This window comes from Sarcophilus harrisii, chromosome 2, assembly GCF_902635505.1.
Source record: "Sarcophilus harrisii chromosome 2, mSarHar1.11, whole genome shotgun sequence".
Taxonomy (NCBI): domain Eukaryota; kingdom Metazoa; phylum Chordata; class Mammalia; order Dasyuromorphia; family Dasyuridae; genus Sarcophilus; species Sarcophilus harrisii.
In genome coordinates this window covers 555,179,786-555,186,971 of record NC_045427.1, presented here as the reverse complement: position 1 = coordinate 555,186,971, position 7,186 = coordinate 555,179,786, and positions in this window count along the sequence as shown.

The following is a 7,186-nucleotide window of genomic DNA, read 5'->3' as shown; positions in this document are numbered from 1 at the left end:
AGAGGGTAAGATAAATTTCAATATCCAACTGACTATGCTATTCTCTATTTCAGTCAAAACTGAAGAGATTAAGCTTCAGAGAATGCTCATCCCCCTCTCTTCTTTTCCTCTCTTGTACTAGGTCTTTTGTGCCTCTTTAGGTGAGCTAATTTATTCCATTTTACCTCCCTTTTCCTTTTCTCCCACTACAACGCTTTTCCCACCCTTAATATCTTTTTTCTTTAATGTCATCACGTCAGATGCAATTTATAACCACACCTTCAGTCTATGTATGTCCCCTCTAACTGCCCTAATAAAAAATATGGTTCTTAAGAGTTAGAAGTATCATTTTTCCATCTAGGGTTACAACAGGTTAACCTTTAAATAATTTTTTTCTTGTTTATCTTTCTATGCTTCTCTTGAGTCTTGTGTTCAAAGATCAAATATTCTGTTTAGTTCTAGTCTTTTCAATAGAAGTGATTGAAAATTCCTTATTTCATTGAAGATTCATCTCTTCCCCTGAAAGATGATGCTTAGTCTCACTGGATAGTTGTAATCCCAGGTCCTTTGCCTTCCAGAATATGATATATAATATCCTTTACTGTAGAACTTGCTAGGTCCTGAGTAATCCTGATTGTGGCTCCTCAATACTTGAATTATTTTGTCTGGCACCTTATAGTATTTTTTCCTTGAGATTATTATAGTTACAGAGTTTTCCTTGTGCGATCTCTTTCCGGAGGTGATCAATGGATTCTTTCAATAGCTACTTGCCCTCTGATTCTACTCAATTAGGGCAGTTTTCCTTGATGATAACTTGAAGAATGCTATACAAGTTCTTTTTTTGGTCATGGCCTTCAGGTAGATGGATAATTTTTAAATTGTCTCTCCTGGATCCATTTTCCAAGTCATCCGTTTTTCCAGTGTGGTATTTTAAATTTTCTTCCATCTTTTCATTCTTTTTAGTTTGTTTGACTGATTTTTGATGTCTCATAAAGTCATTAGCTTTTATTTGGCTGGTTCTAGTTTTTAATATATGATTTTTAGTTAGTTTTTGTATCTTTTTTTCCCCATTTTAATTAATTCTACTTTCCAAGGTATTTTCTTCAGTAGATTTTTTTTTTTTTTTTTTTTTTTTTGCTTTTGGCCAATTATATTTTTTAAGGAATTGTTTTCTTCAGTCAGTTTTTTGTCTTTCCCCCCAAGCTGTTGACTCTCCTGCATACCTCTTGTTGTTTTCCAATTTTTCTTATATTACTCTTACTTGCCTTTTTAAATCCTTTATGAGCACTTCTGCTGATCTACTGTGATTAAGATCCTCTCATTGACTTTCCCAGATACCTTCTGAATTAGACTAAACACCCTTTCACCCTAGTGAGACTGATCTTTTTTCTTGAATTTCTTGAAGCACTTCTAATCTATTTTGATCTGAAGAGTAGCTTCATTCTCTCAGATTCTGTTCAGAGGCTTGGTTTCATGTGGTTTTTGAGGAAAAGTGGGAGAGGAGCTTCCTAGCCTTAGTCCACCATCTTGGTTCTGCCCTCCTCACTCCTATTTCATGAAAGTCTATCCATGTTTTTATAAGTATATTAAGCTCATCATTTCTTTCTTTTTCTTTTTTTTCTTTGAAAAGATAACTGGAGTGGTTTGCTATTTTCTTTCCCAGCTCATCGTATAGAGGAGGAAACTGAGGCAAACAGCGTTAAGTGACATGTCCAGGATCATACAGCTAATTTCTGAGGTCAGATTTGAACTCAGGAAGATGAGTATTTTTGACTTGAGGTCTAGTGTGAAATCTATCTGCCCCTCGTATCTGGAATTTCTGCTTTGGTTATTCTTCTTTATTGGACTTAGAAACTGGAACTGAGCCCCAAATCCACTTCTGTAGTCTGTGCCATATAATTGCTTCTTGTTTCTCAACTTCCTCCTGCTCAAGACACATGATCTAAGGACTACAAGTGTTTTTCACCTCTTTCTTCCTCAGTCTACTTTGTGATTCAGAACTGGTGATAAAGTTACCAGTTGGCACCAATTCCCATATCCTGCACAAGACTGCATTGCCCGAATATGGAACTAGGATCTTGTATTCCTTGGGCACAGTTCCTGGACATAGTAATGCTATATGTTATGTTCTGGTCAGACCCATCCCCAATGTCTACTAACCTGTTTCTCTCCATCTAACCCTATGCCATCTGAATTGGACAAATTACTCATATTTTTCTTTTCCCTTGGATTCTTGATCAGGATTTGAGCTGGTACATTTTCTGGATCTGTTGGCAGCAGTTTGGGCAGAGAACTTGCTCTACTTCTTCTTGCTACTCTGCTTTCTGGGCTCTACTCTCCATAATAACTTTTTTGTTGTTGTCATTTGCAAAGCACTGAGTGCCTGTCATTCATTCATTTAGCAAATATTTATTGTACTACTACAACATAAAAGGAATTTCATTTTCATGGTTTGAACTTGATAACCTTTAAAATCCCTTTCAACACTGAGATATTATGAATCTGAGTTATCTGCAAATAAAATGAGCTTTACTAAGGTAGTAATGGATTCACCATCATCGGAGATCTTCAGGTAGAGGTGGGCTTCTTGTTTGGTATGTTGTAGAGGGAATACTTGTTCCATTTTGTATTGAACCACCCTCTGGAGTTCTTTCCAGTTCTAATAGTCAATCAATCAACTAAGCAATCAATCAATATGCATTTAAGAAATACATATTCTGTGCCAGGACGAACACATTTTAAAGAAAAGAAATATGGTGGCAAAGGAACAACCTAAGATGTGGTAAGGGAAGACCATACCTGGGTGACACGTCTAGTGTATATTTGAGCAACTGAGAATTAAAAGTGAGATTTTTGTCAAGAGAGAACTTTTGGAGCAGGAAAGTGAGAGGAAAAGGTGTTTCAATGGTTTGGGGGAAGGGAGGCATTGAAAGAAGAAAAGGTACTGAAAGGACCTGTCATTAAAGATGAATTCTGTCTCTCCCAAAATTTGACCCAATATCTCTTTTTCTGTGTTCTTTCAAGTGCTTATTATGTGTTATATTTGTGAGCATTACACAGAAAATTGTCTATCTAAAAAGCTAGCAGTCAACTGTCATTACAGTGACAGCAATACCTGAAAGATGAAAAAGGGCCATTTGTATGGTGAAAAGAATACTTAACAAAAAGTCAAGAGATTTGGGTTCTAGCACCTAGAGGAGAGAGACCAGGATGTTGAAGCCCCTCTAGTTCAACAGGCTCCAAACTCTAAATTGCCACTTAGAAAGAAAGAAAGAAAAAATAGAAAAATATTATAAATTACATACATGTACTAATAATTGTGTCCATTATTAAACAGACAACAAAAATAAAATTTTAAAAGGAAGAGATAAAAATATAATATCTGATTTTAAAGTCAACATGGAAGTACTTGAGTTTACTGAGTAGTAGAGTGACATGGTCAGATCTTTGCTCTAGGAATATCAACTTGGCAGGTGTGTTAGGATAGATTAGAACGGAGAATTATTTCAGGCAGGAAGAAGAATAAGGAAACTATTGCAATAGGCCATTCAATGAGAAAGAATGAGGGTCTGACAAGGGTGGTAGTTGAATGAGTAGAGAAAAAGAGATGATGTGAAAGATGATTTGAATGTTTTGAAGAATCAACAAAACTTAGCAATTTTTTGGGATGATGAAGAATCAAGGATAATATTCAAGTTGTGAATCTAGGTGACTACAAGTTGCCCTCAACTAAAATAAAGAAATTCACAAGAGAGATGCATTTTGAAGAAAAGTTAATGTAATAAAATCTGTGATATTGTTTGCAATCAATTGATTCCTATTCATCCTGATTGATTTGTTCTGTCCCACCAAAATATATTTTTTAAAGGATAAACAGATCTCTTATTGGTCAGTTACTTAGAATAAGGAAAAGACAGTTTTCAAAAGACAGTTGCTGAAGCCATAAAGTGATGGAAGATTAAGAGGATGATAAGAGAAAGAGAAAAGGAATTTTGCTTTGTAGATGTTTATTCTAGTGTCCAGGTCATAGGGGAAAGGTTCAGTATTTGTACAGTTAGAGAAGGCTAGTTGCAGAAGGGGAAGGAGTGAGTGAGTATTGGGTAATAATGAGTGAAAGGAAAGTGAGGTTGTGTTGGAAACAATTTCTGCAGTTAATTATAACAAAGATGTGGTCTACCTATTGATTCCAGTTAGTTAACCCCTGAGGTCTGTCACAGACCCCTTTGGATGGTACCATGAACAACTTGGGGTGTAGATAATCACTGCTCTAGGATGTTACATATAATGATTGTTGAAGAAACTGAAAAGCTTTACATGGTGAAGAGAAAGTTTGGGAAAATCCTGAAAGCTGTCTTCAAATAGTTTCAAAAAAAAAAGTTGTTGAATCAAAGAAAGATTAGAGTTGCCATATTTAGTCTCAAAGGGCAGAAGTAGGAGGAATAGGCAGAAATTGCAAAGGAACAAATTTGGGCTTCAAAAATGAAAAAAAAAAACTTATATTACCAACAAAGTCCAGCAACAAGAAATATAAAGAAAAATTCCATTTAAAATAACTGTAGATAATACAAAATGTTTGGGATCTACCTGCTAAGGCAAAGTCAGGAACTATATGAACACAACTACAAAATACTTTCTACACAAATAAAGTCAAATCTAATCAATTGGAAAAAATATCACGTGCTCATAGGTAGGCCAATTTAATATAATAAAAAATGATAATTAATTTACTTATTCAGTACCATACCAATCAAACTTCCAAGAAATTATTTTACAGATCTAGAAAAAATTCTTTCAAACAAAGTTTGTCTGGAAGAACAAAAGATCAAGAATTTCAAGGGAATTAATAAAAAAAAAAAATACAAATGAAGGTGGCCTAACTGTACCTGACCTAAAACTATATTATAAAGCAGCAATCATCAAAACCATTTGGTACTGACTAAGAAATAGACTAGTTGATCAGTGGAATAGGTTAGGTTCACATGACAAAATCATCAATGACTATAGTAATCTAATGTCTGACAAACCCAAAGGTTCTAGTTTTGGGGATAAGAACTCACTATTTGACAAAAACTGCTGGGAAAACTGGAAATTAGTATGGCAGAAACTAGGCACTGACCCACACTTATCACTATATACCAAGATAAGGTCAAAATGGGTTCATGATTTAGACATAAAGAGTGAAATTATAAGAAAATTAGAAGAACAAAAGATAGTTTATCTCTCAGATCTGTGGAGAAGGAAGGAAGTTGTGGCCAAATAAGAACTGGAATACATTATTGAACACAAAATAGGTAGTTTTAATTATATTAAGTTAAAAAGTTTTTGTACAAACAAAACCAATGTAGACAAGATTAGAATGGAAGCAATAAACTGTGAAAAAAAATTTACATTCAAGGGTTCTGATATAAAGGCCTCATTTCTAAAATATATAGAGAATTTACTCAAATTTATAAGAATTTAAGGCATTCTCCAAATGATAAATGGTCTAAGGATACAAATAGATAATTTTCAGATGAAATTGAAACCGGTTCTAGTCATATGAAAAGGTGCTCTAAATCACTATCAGAGAAATGCAAATTAAGAAAATTCTGATACTACTACACACCTCTCAGATTGGCTAAGATGACAGGGAAAGAGAACGACAAATGTTGGAGGTGATATGGGAAAACTGGAACACTGATACATTGCTGGTGGACTTGTGAACTGATCCAACCATTCTGGAGAGCAATTTGGAACTATGCCCAAATGATTATCAAACTGTGCATACCTTTTAATCCAGCAGTGTTTCTGGGCTTATATTCCAAAGAGAAAATAAAGGAAGGGAATGCTTGCATTTTATTTTCTTTTTCATTTTTTCCTGTTTGATTTGATTTTTTTTGTGTAGCAAGATAATTGTATAAATATGTATGCATATATTGAATTTAATTAAATTATTTTTATTATATTATAAATTGGATTTAAATATATTTTTATCATGTTTAACATATATTGGATTACTTGCCATCTAGGGGAGGGGTTAGGAGTGGGAGGGAAATTGGAAGACAAGGTTCTGCAAGAGTTAATGTTCGAAAATTATACATACATATGTTTTGAAAATAAAAAGCTTTACTTTAAAAAAAAAATGAGGTGATTGAGGCCAGTTCCAATGATCTTGTGATGAAGAGAGCCATCTATATCCAGAGAGAGGACTATAGAAACTGAGTGTGGATCACAACATAGCATTTTCACTTTTTTGTTGTTGTTTGCTTGCATTTTGTTTTCTTTCTCATTTTTTTTCCTTTTTGATATGATTTTTCTTGTGCAAGATGATAATTATATAAATATGTATACATATATTGGATTTAACATATATATATATTTTTTCAATATGTTTAATATATATTGGATTACTTTCCTTCTAGGGGCAGAGATGGGGTGAAGAAGGGGGAAATTTGGAATGCAAAGTTTTGCCAGGGTCAGTGTTGAAAAATTATCCATGCATATGTTTTGAAAATAGTGCCTTCCCTAATAAAGGTCTTGAAGCAAAGACTAAAACATAACTCATCTGGTATGTTAGAAAAAAGATTCTTGTTCATTTACTGGTTCTGTTGGATGACATCTAAGGTATTTTTCAACTCTTAGATTCTGCATGATTCTAGTCTTGACTCTGCTTTTTCTTTTTTTTATGACTTTTAGGAAGTTATTGAACCTTTTTGTCCTCAGTTTCCTCTTCTCTAAAATAAAGGAGTTAATCCAGTAAAATATTATTTTATTGCAGACATTAAGTATTTTAAGATTTGTAAACCACATTACATGTTATCTCATTTGATCCTTGCAGAATCTCATGCTGTTTATTGGTTTGCTCTCTTTTAGTTCTTCTTATGCCTATTTAAATGCTCTCAACCTTCTCAATCTTCTTTCTTGGTTTTTCATCTAGGTCATGCCCACTGATTTTGGATATTCCCCAGGATTATTTCCTGGACTCATACTTGGTGATTTTATCAGCTCCTACAGATTCAACTATTTCTATATATATGCTTCCCAAATCTATATATGGAGCCCTAGTTTCTATCCTATAGTACTAGATCATCTGGGTCTGCAATCTCCATGTCATTTCCTAACTGTCACTCACTTAACATATTTTATCCATTGTCAAATCTTTTCATGTTTACTTTCATAATATTCTCATGTATTCCTCCTTTCCACTTCCCCAGCCATTACTCTCATC